The following is a 21,006-nucleotide window of genomic DNA, read 5'->3' on the forward strand; positions in this document are numbered from 1 at the left end:
TTTATTTTTAATTAAAGAATATAAGCAGCGAAAATCTTTTAAGTCATCCGGTGCCCGGGCTGCAAAAAAAATAAAAAATAAAAACTTTAACCTGCCTTCCTACGTTCTACTGTTGTGGAGATATCGGCATCCCGTTCTTCCGGCGCTACTCTCCTCCATGCTTCTCAGGCTCGGAACATCACAGCGCTTTCAGTGTGTCGCCGGCCGCAGCATTGTCCCGCCTTGGCCGGTGAGAGGCTGAGCACACTGTAAGGTAAGGAGCTCTGGCCAGCCCCTTACATGACAGTGCGCTCAGCCAATCACCGGCCGAGGAGGGACATTGCTGAGGACGACGATACGCTGATAGCGCTGTGACATTCTGAGCATAAGAAGCACGGAGCAGAGCAGCACCAGAGGAATGGGACGCCGATATCTACAACAGGGTATTGTAGGAAGGTGAATTAAAGTTATTTTGATTTTTTTTTTTGCAGGCAGGGCACAGGATGAGTTAAAAGATTTTTATTGAATATGTCCTTTAGGCTAGGATTCCACTTGGTTTTGCACCAGTGCAATTTCCTGTGTCTGACTGTTTTTCTGGCGTTTTTGTATTTGCGTTGAAATTGCATTTTTGTCCCCTTTGGCGTTTTTTTCAAAATGTGTTGGGTACCAAAAAAAAGTAGGAATGGGAAAAAAAAATGTTAAGGAAATTTTTATTTTTTTATAATGAACTTTTAAGAAATTTTTCATAAAGTGTGTATGTGTGTTTAACTTTTTTTTTCTCTATTTCTTTACATTTTTTTAGGTAGTACTACTACTCCCAGCATGGAACAGTCTGTGATGGGAGTAATAGTACCTGTACTAATAGACATATTGCCCCAGGTGTCACTCTTGACACCCGATGAGATCGTCCATAATATAGCAGAGATGTGGAGCTGCTCTATACAGCGCTCACATCTCTGCTCTGTACTGCGGGCCGACCAGGGATTTGAATAGAACATCACTCATTCATATTTTCCGCCCAGAGTGGGGATTGGCTGGATGGTGGCAGACAATCACTGCTCTCAGCGGGAAATATGAATGAGCGATGTTCTATTCATATCACTGGCTGGAGTATAGTGCAGAGATGCAGAGCGCAGGAGAAAGCCGCTCCGCATCCCTGCAATAGATAGGACAATCACAGCAGGTGTCAGGCGTGACACTTGCTGTGATCTGTCCTTTATGTTGGTAGCTGTAGTACCTGCAGTTAAGGAAAGATCACAGCGGATATCACTCCTGACACTCAATGTGATCGTCCTGTATAATGTATAGATTTGGGCAGACACTCTTCTATGGTCTCTTCACTGACGTATATATACACCTATTCATATTTCCCACAGAGAATATCAGAATATTATAGACCCAACAATTCCCCCCTAAGAACTTTGTTTCTTTCCATCTTTCCCTATGGTGTGTTCCGCCTAATAGTCCCAGGTTCTGGTGGAAAAAAAGAAAAAAACTGGTATGGCATCCTTCACTGGTTTGAGATGAGTGTCTCCTTATGAACCCACCCCCTTTGTACTCAGACTTGCCTTTACCTGGGACCCCGCCTATGTTCGCCCTATTTTCCTTTGAGCCATCCGCATACAGGATAGTTGATCTCATGGGAGGAATTCCCTCTGTCATGCTTGGGTCTGATGGGTTCAAGTCAGTTGAAGTAGTAGGTTCAATATCCATATACATTGGCCCTGTTGGAAATTCTGCCTCTACAGTGGAGATTATTGCTTTCTTTACACAGGGGACTATGTAACAGCCAATTATTATCATGGCCATAAGAACCACTAAAATGATAGCTAATTGTAGAAGCCATTTTTTCCAGTCTCCTAACCATGAGAAATATTGATCCCAGAGGTCACTTATTCCTGAATTCTTCTTCAATTCCACATACAAATCCTCTTTCTTTATGGCCTTTGTAGCCTTACCAATAGGTCTCACCAATCATTTTACATACTCCTCCTTTCTCTATCAACATCATATCTAAGGCCATACTATTTTGGAAGGTCATGGTAGAAGTGGGTCCTAACTGCTCAGCTAATCCTTTAAGGGCATCCCTGGTATAATTTAAATACCTTTGTTGATTGTAATAAATGTAGTTTATCCATTCAACATTTTTGTTGGTAGTGATTGTGGGAAAAATTGATTCAAACCCTGCTTTTACCTGGTCTCTTACTGATCAGGTACTCCCCTAGGGACTCCAATAGCATCAAAGTACACATGTCGATCTAGACTGCCTTCGGGGCCTCCCTCTTCCCCCTACTTTGAGTATCTGCTTTTCAGCTAGTTTGGTCTCATACTCCTGATCTGGGATTATGTGCAGAGGCATTAAAACCTTGGCTAGTGCACATTCACCCGTCCAATCACCCTCTATTCGTGTTCTGATTTTCATGTCACCACAGATCCAGTAGATGTCTCCTAGGGAATAAACCTGATTTTGTGTCTGCTGTCCACTTAGTTTGCTGTATTCTGAGCAATACCCTTTGGGAAATTTTCCCATGAATCTACCTTTCCCTCTTCTGCCAGCATAGCAAATGTAATTACCCTTGGCTTGGTTGTCTTGGTAATTAAAGGTTGCTCTTTTTTTCATTGTTCACATTTGGTATGGTCAGTGGTCACATTGGTAAAAAGACTAATAAAACACTCCTGACTCTCTTCTGGACTATTTAAGGGAACTGTCCCAAGGTGAGGTCTGGCTGTAGCACATACATAGCAGTCTGATTTTGTAAGTTTCATTCTGGAGCAGAGACTTGCCGGTATTGTGTTTCCTTTCCTTGGCACTATCTGGTTTATAGCCCCAGTCAGTTCCTATGTTCCATCTCACTGCTCCCCAATAGGCACAAGTGTCTCCCCAGTAGTCATCAACCACACATATTTGTATTGAGTTGTCACCCCCATACAAATGACATTGTTCTGTTACACTGGGAAAAACCACTATGTCACAGTAGTCAAATTCAAAGGTAGCCACTTGGTCACCGGAAGAGTTATACCAAAACGTTGGATTCGACTTTCAAATCACTTCCCAGTCAGACCAGTATTTTTGTGGATTCAAATTGGTTTGTTGGGTTTGCACTCCATTTATAAAAAAAAGGATATGTATCAGGAGCATGGTGTAGGAACCACCCTCTTGCAGTGTCACTGAGGTTGGAGTTGTCAGTAGAACCTGGTAAGGGCCTTTGAATCTAGGTTCCAGCGGCCCCCTCACGTGTCTTTTCACAAGGACAAACTCTCCGGGCTGCAGATTGTGACTTCCTTGCTCAGTGTCTGTATCTGGAATGGAAGAATAAACAGCAACATGTGTTACTTTCAGTTCATTACACAGTGTAATAACAAACTTTACCAGACTATCATTCCCTGCACTAAGCTGCTTAGGGTAGTAACATCCTAGCTTAGGGACCCCCCAAAAAGTGTCTCATATGGGGTTAGACCTGTTGGCTGTCGGGGTGTGTTTCTAACAGAGTACAGGGCTATGGGCAGCACTTCTGGCCATGGAAGGGACAGTTCTCTGCTGGTTTTTAGGATTTTGTTTTTTAGGGTGCCATTCAGTCTTTCAACTTTTCCACTGCTCTGAGGATAATATGGAGTATGGAGTATGGAGTCCAAGGTCTTCTCCCACCATTTTCCAAACTTCTCTTGTAAGATCTGCAATGAAAGCCGATCCTTGGTCGCTTTCAATTACTTTAGGGACTCCAAATCTGCACACCAGTTCCATTAGTAGTTTCTTTACAGTAGTCTTTGCTGTAATATTAGTGACTTTACTGGCCATCCTGAGAACATGTCCACTGCTACTAGCACGTACTCATACTTTCCACTTTTGGGCAATTGCATGTGGTCAATCTGGATCCTCTGAAATGGGTAGCAAGGTTTGGATAAGTGTTTCTTAGGAGTAACTTCTGTTCTTCCAGGGTTGCAGGTGTTGCAAATGTCACATCCCTTGACATATTGTTCAACTGGTGGTGTTATTCCTGGTGCAAGGTAGATTTTGTTGATAAAAGTGATCATTTGTTTTTTTCTCTATAGGTGACTCCAAGGGCTCATTGAGTCACCCCTGGATAAACAAATTCTGTTTGCTTTTCTCCATAGGCTGTCAGATTCAATTAGTTCAGCTCCCATTTTCTCCCACATATTCTTTTCCTTGTCCAAGGCTTGAGTCTGGAACTTTTTCAGTGTCTTGAGTCCGGGTTTTCCTTTTCCTCTTCTGGTTCTTATGTCTTCTTGTTACCACATATACCCCTGCTTCCTCTCGAGTGAGGGGCTGTATTGCAGCTTCTTTATCTGCCTGGTCTGCCAAAAAATTTTCTTTGGCTTCTTCAGAGTCCAATCTTTTGTGTGTTTTGATTTTGATAATCGCCACTCGTTTAGGCAGTTTTAAGGCTTCAATCAGGGTCCTGACAGCTTCAAAGTTCTTTATAGGAGTTCCATTTGCAGTCATGTACCCCCTTAGGGCCCATTTCAATCTGAAGTCAATCCATAATTTGGGATACCATGTGCTGGAGCAGACAAGATAAGGTCTTTTAGGTGGTTTAAACACTGTATGGCTTCCCATGATAGTGTCTGCTTCTGAGTCATAGCTGGAATGGCATCATACAGAGGTTGCATCAGCGATCCATTGTCTGCAGTAAGGGATCTTACCAAGAAAGACTTGTACAAGAAATTCCTGTAGGTACAGGAATTTATTGTATGGCTTGCTTCCTGTCTTCCGTGAGGTGTTTAGCACCTTGAGAGATACAATGTCCTTGGAGGACAACTTTTTGTTGTGCCCCCTGAACTTTCTCAAGGGACACCTTACAGTTGATTAAAAAAAGGAAAGATAGCAGATCAACTGAAGTGGTGGCACACTCCTCTTGCGAAGTAGAAGGTCATCCACGTATTGAAGTAAAGTCACATTAGGATGGGCACATAACCATGGATGCTGGGGTCCTCTAGGTATCTTGTCCAATGTCCATAAAGCAATGCAAATTAAACGCCACACACAACTTTCTCATTTTTCTTAGTTGCTTTAGTGAAAAAAATCTTTTTTTGGGATTTACAATTTCTTAAGCAAGTATTGCCAAAAATAGAGAATACAAAATGGAATAAATCACCCATGGTGCACCTTCTGGGGACACGCTAGACACTCATCAAGCTGCAGGATGTATTCAGCCCATGTCCGGGCTAACTTCAGCTGGACAACCTTCCTCTCACGAAGGGGAACAGAGTGGAGCTTGGGTCGACACTTACGACGTTTCGGAGACCACACCTCCTTTTTCAAGTATCCCTAACGTGCTCCCATCACCACATTAAATATGTATGCTAGTCTTGCGATAATTTATTTCTAAAAACGAGAATAACAAAGTTAAAATCCTATGTTACATAGAGATTATAAATAGGACTAGGAACAGCATAAAAAATGACATCTCACAGGTAAACTCCAAAATTGCTGGATTAATTTAACCCATTAGGGCTCAATGAATTCATCTTCTCAATCCAATACACTTCACGTTGTAATAATCTTTTCTTTACATCATCTTCTGTAACACCATATACTTCCTCTATTATCATCCAACGCAATTCACTTATTCTGTGCTTCAACAAAATGTCTGGCAACGCCCGTTTCTCCATATTTTTTTTACTATCCTCAGTTGTTTTTTTTTATCATCAGATGTTTTTTTATCAAGTGCATTCCGGATTACCGAGCGATGCTCTGCAACCCGGAATTTGACACATCTCATAGTTTGACTGACATACACCCTGCCACAAGGGCATTTGAGCAGGTATATGACTTGTTTTGTTTCACAACTGTACCATCCTCTAATCGGGAACTTAGTCCCATACAGAGGCTGCACAATGTGATCGCTTTTGATGATACTAGAAAAATTTGAACATGAAAGGCATGCAAAATTACCCTTCTTTTTAGCTTGTAAAAACGATTGTTTAGATATTTTCTTTTTCTTTATGTCTGATCTCACGAGACTATTTGACAAAGATATGTCAAAACGGGGCAATTATGTGAAACGGGGCAATTTGGCAAACATCTTGCCAAATTTAGTTTACAAAGGAAGTGTCCCGGAACCTGTAACGGCCAATTGGGAGGTTAAAATGGGCCCTTGTTGTCTTGCCAGCAGGTTAGAGTCCTGTTGGATACTAGGCCCCCCTGCATTCACTAGGTCAGCAGCAAGTCCTTCATTATGTTGAAGATATGAATTTGCAGCGTTAACTATAGCTTCCACTTTCTGGGTTTCCAAAGAACCAAGGCCCACTCGGATAAGGTATTATTCCAGATTCTTGCTTCAAGGGCCGTTTGGAAATTTTCAGGCACCCTATTTACTATAATAGTTCAGGACATGATACTATTGGGAGGCTCTTGAAATTGCACCACAGCTGGTGTGATTGTATTAACAGGGGAAAGAGGTGTCATTCCTGAGGATTGATGATAATGATGATGATCATTAGTAAGGGAATAGAACCGTTCATGTGACTCATTTTGGGCTGAGGACTTTCTACATTGGCCAGAGGTGTCTGAGACCTCGGTAGGACCCAGCGATTATTAGCAGAATCAAATACAGGGCTCTCAGGTGAGTACCGGGCTGGGTAAAGAGTGGAAACAGGCCGTTGGGAGGAAGTTAGAACGAGAGAGTGTGTGGACTGATGTGGATGTAGGCCGGTGACTTGGTCAGTAGGTACATAGTAACATCCATCTTGGGTCATGACTGGAAGGAGGTGAAGTTCCCCTGCATTAGGAAGGCTGCTAGAGGAAGTTCCGATTGGAGGCCTTCTGGCATTAGGCAAGGCCTGTTTGGGTGTATTGGGTGTATGTTCAGTACAGGGAGTAGGTAGTTTGGGGGAACAAAGATGGCGGACAGAAGAGGAAGTAGGTAAGACTGAACTTCTGGGTGCACTTGATATTTCAAGATGGCTGCCAGTACAGGAAGAAGAAGCAGCAGGATCCATATTTCCGGATGTTTCAAGATGGCTGCCAGTACAGGAAGTAGGCGAGAAATTACTTCCGGTTATAGCAAGATGGCTGCTTGCTTCGCCAGGGGGGGTAGCAACATGGCCGCCACCGGTAGGTGGTAACATGGGATATAGTGCGCCGGTGACATTTTGGGGGGGAACCTTTTTCAGAGTACAGGGAGGGTTTGTAGGAGTACAAGGAGGAGCATTTAAAGGCTAGGCTTGGCTACCCCTTTAAAGCTTTTAAAGTCTCAGGGAAAGTGAGGATCGTGCAATTACCCTATTAATAAAAACTCTCAGTGGATTGGCCAAACAAAGCTTGATACTAAACCCCAAACAAAAGGTGCATACAGTGACAACCAAAGTTTGTCTCTGATACTACTCTTATCTTCTAATCTAAATCTTTTACCACAAAAGATACGAGAGTCAATTTTTGCTCAAGTACACCACAAATGATATCAGTAAGCTGCCACAAAAACGTCCTCTGATACATAAAAAGATACTGAACTGATACAAATCAAAAGCTATCAGATTAAAATCTGATACACACAAAAGATATCAGGAGTACAATCAACCAAAAGTTACCAGTGACTTCGAACACAAATATATAGCATATAGCATTAAGCAATAGCGATCAGATATAGCGATAGTATAGATAAAGCGATCAATATAGCAAAATATTACAGACCCAACAATAGTACCACCTAAAAAATAAAGAAAAAAAAGTGTAAAACACACAAACACTACATTTTTATTTATTGTCTGCTATATTTTTAGTGCCCTGGACGCACACTTAAATTGATCCCTGTTTAAAAATGAATAAAAATGTTGTTATAAAAAAGATAAGTTTCATTAAATACAATTTTTTCCATCACTACTGTTTCTTTATATATGTTTTAATGGTACCCTACAAAATTTTAGTAAAAAAGGTATCTCCGTCACTTTTTTGGATCGCTAAAGCCCAAAAAAGAATAAAAATCGCCTGCAAAAATGCCAAGGTAAAAACCCACATGGTGTTTTTCTTGGCGTTTTTTTTTTATTCCCATAGACTTCTATGGGAGAAAAACGCCACAATTTCAGGGAGAAAAACACCATAGGCTCAACATGTTGCGATTTTGCAAGACCGCCGAGGAGCTAAAAAATGCCAAAAAAGAGTGAAACAAAGGCCAAAAGGATTAAAAAAACACCAAACTTAAAAAACGCCAAGTGGAAAAAGAATTTTACAATTTCTTATTCATTTACAGCTAACATCTGGCCGCAGCGTTTTTTTATGGTTAAAAAAAAAAAGCCATGCCGCAGAATTGGCATTTTTCTTGGCGTTTTTCCCCCCAAATTCTAGCCTTGAGGTAAAATTTTATATGTTTAAACAAGTTATCCATAATTAGAAAAACATAGTTGCTTTCTTTTCAAAACGGCACTATTCTTGTCCTAAGTTTGTGTGTGGAATAGCATCTCCGTACCATTGAAACAAGTGGAGCTGGGTTTTACTACCAAAAGCTGCCATGTTTATTTAATCCTTGATAACCCTTTTAAATAGATGATCTGTTGGCACGTCGGTTCTCATTAGGTCTGCAAAATTTCTTAAATTCTGTCTCTAATCAGGAATCTTTTGGAAGAGTGGAGCAGATTCCATATCTAATGGCTGTGTTGTGTCCACAACCCCCATACCTGGCTACTTCTGTAGAACAATACAATGCATGGTATTTTGGTTTATTTGAAATTGTTTTATTCCTAGAGCTCCAAAACAAGCACTTTACCTACCATTCCTAGCTCAAGAGCCATCGAGTATAAAATGTCATCAAATTAAGCAGCCTAGCTTACCCCTCTGGTAAAATCCCATGTGTCCACTAAAGCCTCCACATTGCTCACTCTGGAAGCTCCTTCTGGAATGGGCTCCTTCTACTCTTCAGAGTCTTATATCCACTTTCCTGACCTTTAGCTCACAGATCCCTAGCACCTTTATGACACACACCTTCTAGATTTGAAGCAATGTCAGATATTCTTTTAACCCCTTAAGGACTCAGCCCATTTTGGCCTTAAGGACTCAGACAATTTAATTTTTACGTTTTCATTTTTTCCTCCTCGCCTTCTAAAAATCATAACTCTTTTATATTTTCATCCACAGACTAGTATGAGGGCTTGTTTTTTGCGCGACCAGTTGTCCTTTGTAATGACATCACTCATTATATCATAAAATGTATGGCGCAACCAAAAAACATTATTTTTGTGGGGAAATTAAAACGAAAAACGCAATTTTGCTAATTTTGGAAGGTTTTGTTTTCACGCCGTACAATTTATGGTAAACGTGACGTGTGTTCTTTATTCTGAGGGTCAATACGATTAAAATGATACCCATTATTATGTACTTTTATATTATTGTTGCGCTTAAAAAAAATCACAAACTTTTTAACCAAATTAGTACGTTTATAATCCCTTTATTTTGATGACCTCTAACTTTTTTATTTTTCCGTATAAGTGGCGGTATGGGGGCTCATTTTTTGCGCCATGATCTGTACTTTTTTTTGATACCACATTTGCATATAAAAAACTTTTAATAAATTTTTTATAATTTTTTTTTTATAAAATGTATTAAAAAAGTAGGAATTTTGGACTTTTTTTATTTTTTTTCGTTCACGCCGTTCACCGTACGGGATCATTAACATTTTATTTTAATAGTTCGGACATTTACGCACGCGGCGATACCAAATATGTCTATAAAAAATGTTTTTTACGCTTTTTGGGGGTAAAATAGGAAAAAACGGACGTTTTACTTTTTTATTGGGGGAGGGGATTTTTCACTTTTTTTTTACTTTTACATTTTTTTACATTTTTTTTTACACTTGAATAGTCCCCATAGGGGACTATTCATAGCAATACCATGATTGCTAATACTGATCTGTTCTATGTATAGGACATAGAACAGATCAGTATTATCGGTCATCTCCTGCTCTGGTCTGCTCGATCACAGACCAGAGCAGGAGATGCCGGGAGCCGCACGGAGGAAGGAGAGGGGACCTCCGTGCGGCGTTATGAATGATCGGATCCCCGCAGCAGCGCTGCGGGCGATCCGATCGTTCATTTAAATCGCGAACCGCTGCAGATGCCGGGATCTGTATTGATCCCGGCACCTGAGGGGTTAATGGCGGATCAGCAGCCGGGATCAGCCGCGCATGACACGGGCATCGCTCCGATGCCCGCGGTTATGCTTAGGACGTAAATGTACGTCCTGGTGCGTTAAGTACCACCTCACCAGGACGTACATTTACGTCCTGCGTCCTTAAGGGGTTAAACTAATTTCTCATTTCCTCCCCTTACAGACAATATTTGGCTCTCAATGCTTCCCTCCCAGTGCTCTTGCCCTTGTATCAGACCACATTTTTTTTGTGTGGTTTTCTTCTATACCCGACTTGTTTTTTAGTCTTGTGCCTTCCCCAAAACATGCTGTACACTTGTTGGACCTATCCTAATGTCAGCAGGTTTTGGACATGGCTTTATCGTCTCATCTTCACTGCCATTGGCTTTAAAAAATAAATAAACAAACACTTACGGGAAGCATTCAACACTACATACAGCTGTAACTTATACACATCTTCAATAGACTACACCGTGCTACAAAACGTGGTGTCATCAGCAAAGATAGAAACAGAGCTTATTATTAATAATAATAATAATAATAAAAAGGATAAGCAAAAGCGGGCCCAGTACTGAACTTTGGAGTACACTACTTATAACAAGGGACCATTTAGAGTAGGAATCATTGACTGACACTCCCTGGGTATTTTCCTTAGGCCAGTTTTTAATCCAGTTACAAACCTAACTTTCTAAACCTAAAAAAAAAATAATAATAATTTACCAATCAGGCATCAATGAGTTGACAGTGTCCAAAAGTACTATATCCAGTACCACCCCTAATCAAGGCTTCTGCTTACCTCTTCATGAAGGCAAATTAGGTTGGTTTGTCAACTTCTGTGCATGGTAAAACTATGCTGCTAATACCCCCTATATTTTCCTGTATGTTGCCCCTATGGACCCCTGAAATAGTTTTTCCACAATATTATTACATAGTTGTTTGGCTCCTTTTTAAATCATATTGATAACAGAAATTATTGGCCCTGTTTAAAAGTTTAAATTTCTGATTTCTTCTAATTGCAGCGAATTTCTTTCAAAACACAACTCCTGTCTGCAGGTTTATTTTTTGTTTTTTACACTTTTTTAGTCCCCACAAAGGACTTTAAAAAAAAAGCTATCTTAAAGGGGTACTCCGCCCCTAGACATCTTATCCCCTATCCAAAGGATAGGGGATAAGATGTCTGATCACGGGGGTCCCACCGCTGGGAACCCCTGCGATCTCTCCTGCAGCACCCGCTTGTCACCAGCTGCATGGAGCGAAGATCGCTGCATTCTGATGACTCACGATACAGGGGCTGGAGTATCGGACATTATGGCCCAGCCCCCTCGCGACGTCACGCCCTCTCCCATAGACCTGCAGTGAGGGGGACGGGCCGTGATGTCACGATACTCCGGCCCCTGTATTGTGAGTCATCAGCACGGAGCGATCTTCGCTCCATACACCTGATGACAAGTGGGTGCTGCAGGAGAGATGGCGGGGGTTCCCAGTGGCAGGACCCCCGCGATCAGACATCTTATCACCTATGCTTTGGGTAGGGGATAAGATGTCTAGGGGCAGTGTACCCCTTTAAGATTTCTAATACTGACCAGGGCTATGCAGAAGGCAACACCAGAAGACACTGTCAGAGAGGCCAGAGGCAGGTGAGGGGACCCCCAACTGCCATCTTGGCTCACCTAATCCCTGTGGTTGTACCGTTGCATTGTTGCTTCAGATACTGTGATCAGTATTAATCACAGCATCTGAAGGGTTAATTGCAGACATCAGCATGATCGTTGATGTCAGCCATTACCAACGGGTCTCTGGCTGCTGATAGCAGCCAGGACTTGCCATGCATGAAGGGAGCACATGAAGGGAGCTCCTGTGCTCACTTCATGTACAGGGCATAAATGTACGTCCTGGTATGCTAAGTACCATCGCATCATTTACATTTACGTCCAATGTCCTTAAGAGGTTAAACAGGGGTCATTTAAGTTTTTTTTAAATTGAAGTCATGTTTTGTGTTATGATTGTTCTATTATGTTCTAACATACAGTTGAGCAGCTGTCCAGTATGCATACTACTGCTCCATTAAAAAGGATAATACAGGACCACCATGCATGTGATTGGTCGGGGTAACAATCTTGGTATAACAATGTAAAAAAAATTCTGAGATGTGTGAGGGCTTGTTTTTTTGTAGGACAATTTGTAGTTTTTATATAAATAATTTTTGAAATTTTGATCAGTTTTTCTAAAAAAAATATTTGGGAAGACTAAATGAAAAAAAATCTTTTGACATGTTTTTTTTTTTTTTTTTATTGGTCAGGGTTTTAGTTCTTAGACTTCACCAATCAGGAGAACAAGTGGGAAGTGTTAGGCAGTGTGCATTACTCAAAAAGTGCTGGGTGGGACTTATGATGTGTTATAGCATACCTGGAGATAGAGACAAGGCTGACAGCAGGATATAAAGTGCATACGTGACATAGTAATTTTCTGAGGCTGGAAAAATATATATCATAAATTACTTGGAGAGTTGTATGTAAATTGATTATAAAATTGTAATATATATACAGTACAAACCAAAAGTTTGGACACACATTCTCATTCAGAGTTTTCTTTATTTTCATGACTATGAAAATTGTAGATTCACACTGAAGGCATCAAAACTATGAATTAACACATGTGAAATTATATACATAACAAAAAAATGTGAAAATATGTCATATTCTAGGTTCTAGCCACCTTTTGCTTTGATTACTGCTTTGCACACTCTTGGTATTCTCTTGTTGAGCTTCAAGAGGTAGTCACCTGAAATGGTCTTCCAACAGTCTTGAAGGAGTTCCCAGAGATCCTTAGCACTTGTTGGCCCTTTTGCCTTCACTCTGCGGTCCAGCTCACCCCAAACCATCTCGATTGGGTTCAGGTCCGGTGACTGTGGAGGCCAGGTAATCTGGCACAGCACCCCATCACTCTCCTTCTTGGTCAAATAGCCCTTACACAGCATGGAGGTGTGTTTGGGGTCATTGTCCTGTTGAAAAATAAATGATAGTCCAACTAAACGCAAACCGGATGGAATAGCATGCCGCTGCAAGATGCTGTGGTAGACATTCTGGTTCCGTATGCCTTCAATTTTGAATAAATCCCCAACAGTGTCACCAGCAAAGCACCCCCACACCATCACACCTCCTCCTCCACACCAGCACACCTGTGAAGTGAAAACCATTTCAGGTGACTACTTCTTGAAACTCAACAAGAGAATGCCAACAGTAATCAAAGCAAAAGGTGGCTACTTTGAAGAACCTTGAATATGACATTTTCAGTTGTTTCACACTTTTTTGTTATGTCTATTATTCCACATGTGTTAATTCATAGTTTTCATGCCTTCAGTGTGAATCTACAATTTTCATAGTCATGAAAATAAAGAAAACTCTGAATGAGAAGGTGTGTCCAAACTTTTGGTCTGTACTCAGGGATGTGGAATTTCTATCGCCCGACGCCCGGGACTAGCAGTTTTGGGCGCCGGGCAGGTGAATTTGTCCGTCCCTTAGCCCGGCTTTGGGCAAGCAGGGCCGGACCTGACAAGTGCGGCGGATCTGCAGTCTGTATGGAGCGGGCACCTGACTCCTGCCCGCTCCATACTCTGCAGCCTGTGTCCTCCGAAGCAGAGCAGGGGAGATGAGAAGCCGTGTACAGTATTTGTCTTCTCTCACCTGCTCTGCAGACGTGCGGGGGGAGATGAGGGGGCGTGGCTTATTTCTCCCCATGCAGACCTCCGTCCTCTGCCTTTGCTCCCCGCACGTCTGCATGGGGAGACTGTATGCGGCGCTCTGCAGTATGTATGGAGCGGGCTCCGGATTCCTGCCCGCTCCATACTCTGCAGCCCCCGGCTGTTCTCAGTAGCCGGGGGCCGCCGCTAATAGCCAGCATGCGGCTGGCTATTAACCCTTTAGATCGCCGCTGTCAAAGCTGACAGCGGCGTCTAAAGGGAGATGTGAATGCTCCCTGGTGGGCTAGTGGGGTGGATCGCCCCCCCCCCGCAGCGCGATTGCAGGGGGGCAATCCACTATAGAGGTAGCCAGAGGACTTACCTCTGCTTCCTCCAGTCCCAGCTCTGTCATTGATAGAGCCTGGCTGGACCAGGCCCTATCAATGGATCACAGAGCTCACAGATTAATAGAGTTCAATAGAATCTCTATTACACTTATAGGAGGAATCATTAGATTCCTCAGACAGATGAATAAAGTGTAAAAAAATAAATAAATAAAATAAAATAAAAAAGTTTTAATAAAAGTTTGAAAGACACACATTAACCTAGTGGTCTTCAAACTGTTCCCCTCCAGATGTTACAAAACTACAATTCCCAGCATGCCAGGACAGCCATTGGCTGTCCGGGCATGCTTGGAGTTGTAGTTTTGCAACATCTGGAGGGCCACAGTTTGAAGACCGCTGCATTAACCCCTTCCATGTTAAAAATTCAAATCACCCCCTTTTCCTATATAAAAACATGTAAACATAATAAAAATAAACATATTTGGTATCGCTTCGTGCGTAATTGTACAACCTATTAAAATATAACATTGTGTATCCCGTACGGTAAATGTAAAAAAAATACCAAACCACAGATTTGCTATTTTTATAATATCCCAGAAAAAAAAGTTAAAAAGCGATTAAAAAGTCAGATCAATACCAAAATGGTACCGATACAAAAAACAGATTATGGCGCAAAAAATGAGCCTTCATACAGCCTGGTATGCGGAAAAAAAATAAAGCTACAGGGGTTAAAAAATGGCAATTAAAAAAAATTGAAAATGTCCAGAATTTGTAAAACATGATGTAAACGATACAAATCTGGTATCGCTGTAATCAGGCGCCTAAAGTATAAAACTAACATGTTATCTGACCACAAGGTAAATGGCGCAGAAAAGAAAAACCACCAAAATCTGCTAAATTATCTTTTACTATTTCAATTTCACTTCCCTTAATTAATATATATATATATATATATAATATATATATATATATATATATATATATATATATATGTATATATATATATGTATATATATATATATATATATATATATATATATATATATATATATATATATATATAAGAAGAAACAAGGTCCGGCACTAGGTTGCAAGTAAAAACTTCTTATTCTTTTATTTCAAGATTCTGCGGTACAGGGTAGAAAGTCTGACGCGTTTCGCTAAAAAGCTTAATCGTAGACTGCCATACAATCACAGGGGACAACTTAAAATACCGGAGGTATAAGTCACATGACTGACCTCGTTATTGTTAATAATATGTTACATATAAAACCTGGAATTGGAATCCATTCAGAGCACTAATTATAGTGTCTGTTCACACTCTTAGTTTCTAACGCAGTATATGATAATCTGTTTCATATTTATTATTCGCTGATTGCAATACTAAGAGTTTCCCTAGCAATAAATTAAATTGTAGGATGTATTTTGACCTCTTATTGATTTTATATTTTTGATTTTTAAATTTAAAAAAAAAAAATTAAATCGCAGTGGATGAAAAAATGGAGTGTGAACTGGACGTACAGATTGTCATATACATACGGAAACCACAATAGGGGGGGAGGAGAAAGGAACAAACAGGCAAGAAGAATTTAAATTTAGCACGGGAAAAGAAAGATTTTTTGTATATGTATATATATATATATATATATATATATATATATATATATAAAGCGAAAGAGGTGCGTTGAAGGATTTGGTTGACAATAAATCCATTGTAATTCGCAATGCCGATAAGGGCGGAAACATCATAGTACTTGATGCCGGCTTATACAAAAAATTTAATATGGAAATATTGTCAGATACTCAAACGTATTGCAAATTAGGTGGAGATCCCACTAAAACATTTCAACTGAAACTCAAAAAGGTGTTAGAGGAAGGTGTAGCATTGGGGGTTTTGGACAAAAAATTTGAAGAGTATCTCTTTGTCTCTCATCCCATAATTCCGGTGTTCCACTCACTCCCCAAGGTGCATAAAGGGGTTTTTCCACCACCCCTGAGACCCATTGTCGCCGGCATTGGGTCCCTGCTAGAGCGCCTTGGTGAGTGGGTGGATCACTACTTGCAGCCCCTCACTAAGACTACTCCTACATATATAGAGGATTCAAAACATGCCATTAATGTTCTAGAAAATATTACTTGGAGCAAGGAGTTGTCATGGGCAACGTGTGATGTCATAGGATTGTATCCATCTATTCCTTGGTCCAGAAGGGTTTAGAAGCTTTATCCTTACACATGGAAAAATATAGCCCGTACTCCCCTGGTCTGAGGGACTTCATCACCATCGCTACAGAATTTTTGCTTAAACACAATTATTTTATGTTCGATGGTGATTATTTCCTTCAGACCAGGGGAGCATCGATGGGGGCTAAATACTCCCCCTCTTTTGCGAACATTTTTATGTTCCATTGAGAATCCCAGTTCATATTCAATATCGATAATCCATATTTGAATAGTATACATTGGCTAGGGCGCTTCATTGACGATATTTTAATAATCTGGAAAGATTCAAAGGATAAATTTGAGAATTTTGTTAAATATATTGGATCCAATGACCTTAATTTAGGGTTCACATCATTCTTTAACAAAGATAGTATTAATTACCTAGATCTCACATTGGTGGGCAGAGAGGATGTTATAGAAGTCCTTCCTTACAGGAAGGAAACAGCGACTAACTCCATATTAAGGGCATCCTCCTGTCACCCAAAACATGTTTTGGATAATATCCCATTTGGGGAGCTCTGCAGGATCAGGCGCAATTGCTCTAGAGACGATGAGTTTAAAGTGGCAGCAGAAGACCTGTGTGTTAGGCTGAGAAAAAGAGGCTATAATGATAAAATCTTGAATCAGTCACACAAGAAAATTAATGAAATCGATCGGAGGGATTTAGTGGCATACTCTAGGAGGAGACAGGAGCAGGAGGAATCACATAATGCAGGCAGCAAAAGTAGTAAATTTAAATCTAAATTCAAGAGACCTTTTTTCGTCACACCGTAAAGCACCCAATTTAATAAAATAAAAAATATCATAAATAGATACATCCCAGTCCCTGAAACTGATCCAGCTTTAAGAAATATTGTAGCGGGAGGTATTGCTATTGTATCTAGGAGGGGTCCCTCTATAGGGTCTAAAATATCCCCAAGCCTTTTTGAAAGTAAAAGTAATACCAAAACAAACAGCCAGAATTGGCTCAATGCCAAATGAAATTGGAAATGTGGACACAACCGGTGTTTAACGTGTGACTATATGAGTGTCTCAAATGAAGTGATATCATGCACTACGGGAAAAGCACACAGTATACAAAATTATATAAATTGTAATACTAAAAATATTGTATATGTGGCGACTTGCACAATTTGCAAATTACAATATGTGGGTTGCTCAGGCAACTCATTAAAAATGAGATTCAGAAAACATGTGTCGGATATTAGGAGTAATCTACCAGGTATCTCCATGTTATCTCGTCATTTCAGAGAAATACATGGGGGGGAGGCAAATAGCCTCCGTGTCTCGGGATTGGAGAAGATATCCTTGGGGCCAAGAGGTGGAGATCTCAAATACAGGATGTATAAACGGGAGACCTATTGGATGTTCCTTCTGGGAACTAGATACCCAGAGGGTTTAAATAAAAGAATGGATATGATGTTAACTTGTCCATAATATTGCATTGTTGTTGTTAGGTTATATTTTGTAGGAATAGTATTTATAGGTATGAATAAGCTAAACAATCCAGTGTGGATTGACAATGTCATAACCTACACTGTATTCATAGACCAAATCCATCCAACTATGTAGGGCAATCATGTCTTAATTTTATGTTATGGAATAGCATGATAGGATCCACATTTGGATTTTACTAGTAATAAGGAGAAATAACAATAACGATTAATACCAATAATAAAAAGTATTAAAAACTCAAAAATAATAATTACAACAATAACTATAAAAATAGCAACATGGAATAAATAATAACAAAAATAAAAAATAAAAAAATATAAAAAAAATTAAAAATAAATAAAAATAATAAAAAATAAGAAATAATAAGAAATAATAAAAAAGATAAAAAATAACAAAAAATAAAAAATAATACTAATGATATAAAATAATAACAACAAAATAATTAACAAAATAAAAATAAAATAAAAATAATAAAGAATTAATTATCACAATGAAATAGGAAAGATGTCAATGCTATCTAGGATATTATGGCATAGTAATAAATGTTAGCAGAAAATACATAGAAATATAAATAATAAAAATAAGAAATATTTAAAGATAAAAAGTATTAATAATAATAATATATACACCAAAAAATTACAAATAATAAAAAATTATAAAAAATTGTTCATCAATGGTCTCCATTTATTTCATCCTGTTAATATTCACACACAAATTGATGTTGTTCTCACATGGCAGTCAGTATCGTATAATATTACGCACTAACTGCATTGTGTGCTTTTCCCATGTGCGTATTTTGATAATGATAAGCATATATGTATATATACAAAAAATCTTTCTTTTCCCGTGCTAAATTTAAATTCTTCTTGCCTGTTTGTTGCTTTCTCCTCCCCCCCTATTGTGGTTTCCGTATGTATATGACAATCTGTACGTCCAGTTCACACTCCATTTTTTCATCCACTGCGATTTAAATTTTTTTTTTTAAATTTAAAAATCAAAAATATAAAATCAATAAGAGGTCAAAACACATCCTACAATTTAATTTATTGCTAGGGAAACTCTTAGTATTGCAATCAGCGAATAATAAATATGAAATAGTTTCTAACGCAGTATATGATAATCTAAGAGTGTGAACAGACACTATAATTAGTGCTCTGAATGGATTCCAATTCCAGGTTTTATATGTAACATGTTATTAACAATAACGAGGTCAGTCATGTGACTTATACCTCCGGTATTTTAAGTTGTCCCCTGTGATTGTATGGCAGTCTACGATTAAGCTTTTTAGCGAAACGCGTCAGACTTTCTACCCTGTACCGCAGAATCTTGAAATAAAAGAATAAGAAGTTTTTACTTGCAACCTAGTGCCGGACCTTGTTTCTTCTTGCACAAGTGAGTAGCCGGAGGCGGTACCGGCCGGTCCACGGCACAGTAGGCGAGTTGGGCGTGCACTGGGTGAGCGACTCACAAACCAGCCTTGAGATATATATATATATATATATATATTTATTTATTTTTTTGGTTTGGAGAATATATTATTGAAAAATTAAAAGGTATCATTATAGTAGGTAGTTATGGCTATTATAGGGCGAGGAGGAAAAAACGAGAGTGTAAAAGCGAAAATTGGCCCGGACAAGTGGATCGTCATGAGGGACAAGTAGATTTTGCTCCATTTTAGTCCCGTGGACAAGTAGTTTTTTATAAAATTTCCACACCCCTGGTACTGTACACTAAAAGGAGATGCAAACCTGGCGTTTAAAGTGCATGATGTACTGCAATACTGATGCAAGGTGCAGAAAATAAAACTGGTGCTGGAGCCTAAAAGAGGAAATACAATAAGATATATATTTTATAATCCTAGTGGAGAATTCAAGAGCATGATATTCCATAGATGCTACTGGGCGTTTTTTGTATAGAAGCATATATTCAATAGTACCTAACTATGCAGTATATATTGTATGGCTGGGGTACTGCTCTATGTTTTTCATAAAAGAGATCCTCAGTAAAAGTATATATAACAAGCGCAACAATGCAATCTTATGTGCAGTCACTGTTAGTATATGTGCCAGTATACTTGCAGGTAGTTTGTCTGAGTCCGGTCTATGAGTAGATCCTTTTTGTTGAAATAGAATCCTGTGGTGCTGTGATGTACGTTCCGATGGGGGAGCAGGATATATCTTGCTGAGCTTGCGGGAGTACACCCCAGCCAGTGGCGTCTCTACTGCAATATCTCTGGCTTGGAAGTTTCGCTAGGTGTTTCCGGCTGTGTAATGACATCACTACCGAGATCGTTGAGGACCAAAAAGCAATCCAACGCGTTTCTGAGACAGTGGTCTCCTTTGTCGGGGAGTAATTTAGGACATATATTTTTCCAGCCTCAGAAAATTACTAAGTCACGTATGCACTTTATTTCCTGCTGTCAGCCTTGTTTCGATCTCCAGGTATGCTATAACACATCATAAGTTCCACCCAGCGCTTTTTGTTTTTTGTCTTACACATGATATATTATTGCCTTGTATGAGACACAGGGACTCATATATACAAAAATAGCTGCAGGTTGGGCACACAATTGTCTTTTTGCGCTAGTGTTACACATATTCATAGTGTGCATCACTCCCCCGCTGTCAGCGATTTTTGTCCTGCTGCTTAATTATGAGGTAGTTAGACACATGTCACTGAGAGCTGCGGAGGAATTTGTGCTGCCACTCGCTCATCCCTGGTTGTTCTTCTGAGCAGTGGGAGATCTCAGCACTGAGACCCTAACTGATCAAAAGTGACAGTGCCTGGAAGAAAAAACAAAAAACTTTTTTTGTGTTGCCATATAGTTAAGTTATTTTTTTGGCCAATGGCTTTGTGTGAGGGCTTGCTTCTTGTGGGAAAAGCTGTACTTTTTATTGGTACAATTTTTGTGGTACAAGCAATTACTTATTCATTTTACTTTATTTTTTATTTTTTTTCATTTTTTTGAGGAAATATATATTTTTTTTCATGTTATTTTTCTTCCCCCTTACAGTCCTTGAAGCTGCAACATTTTAATCGCTAGTATAGCTTACAGCAGTACATTTGTACTGTATTAAACCATACCTGCCAGTATTACACTGACAGTCTCACAGGCTTCAGGCTTCCTTATCATTAACCACCTGCCCACATGGACATACTGGTATGCCCTAGTGTGACAGGGGGTTAATGGTGTTTTAAAGGGGTACTCCACTGCCCCAGCATTCGGAACATTT

At 39.7% G+C, this 21,006-nt stretch overlaps 1 protein-coding gene across 9 annotated transcripts in view; it reads left to right on the plus strand.

The window, feature by feature from the left end:
* SPIDR (scaffold protein involved in DNA repair) overlaps positions 1-21,006 on the plus strand; it is a 1,058,688-nt gene that overhangs the window by 286,450 nt on the left and 751,232 nt on the right. The gene's annotated exons all lie outside the window — the stretch shown is intronic.

Source organism: Hyla sarda, chromosome 5 (genome assembly GCF_029499605.1).
Source record: "Hyla sarda isolate aHylSar1 chromosome 5, aHylSar1.hap1, whole genome shotgun sequence".
Taxonomy (NCBI): Eukaryota; Metazoa; Chordata; class Amphibia; order Anura; family Hylidae; genus Hyla; species Hyla sarda.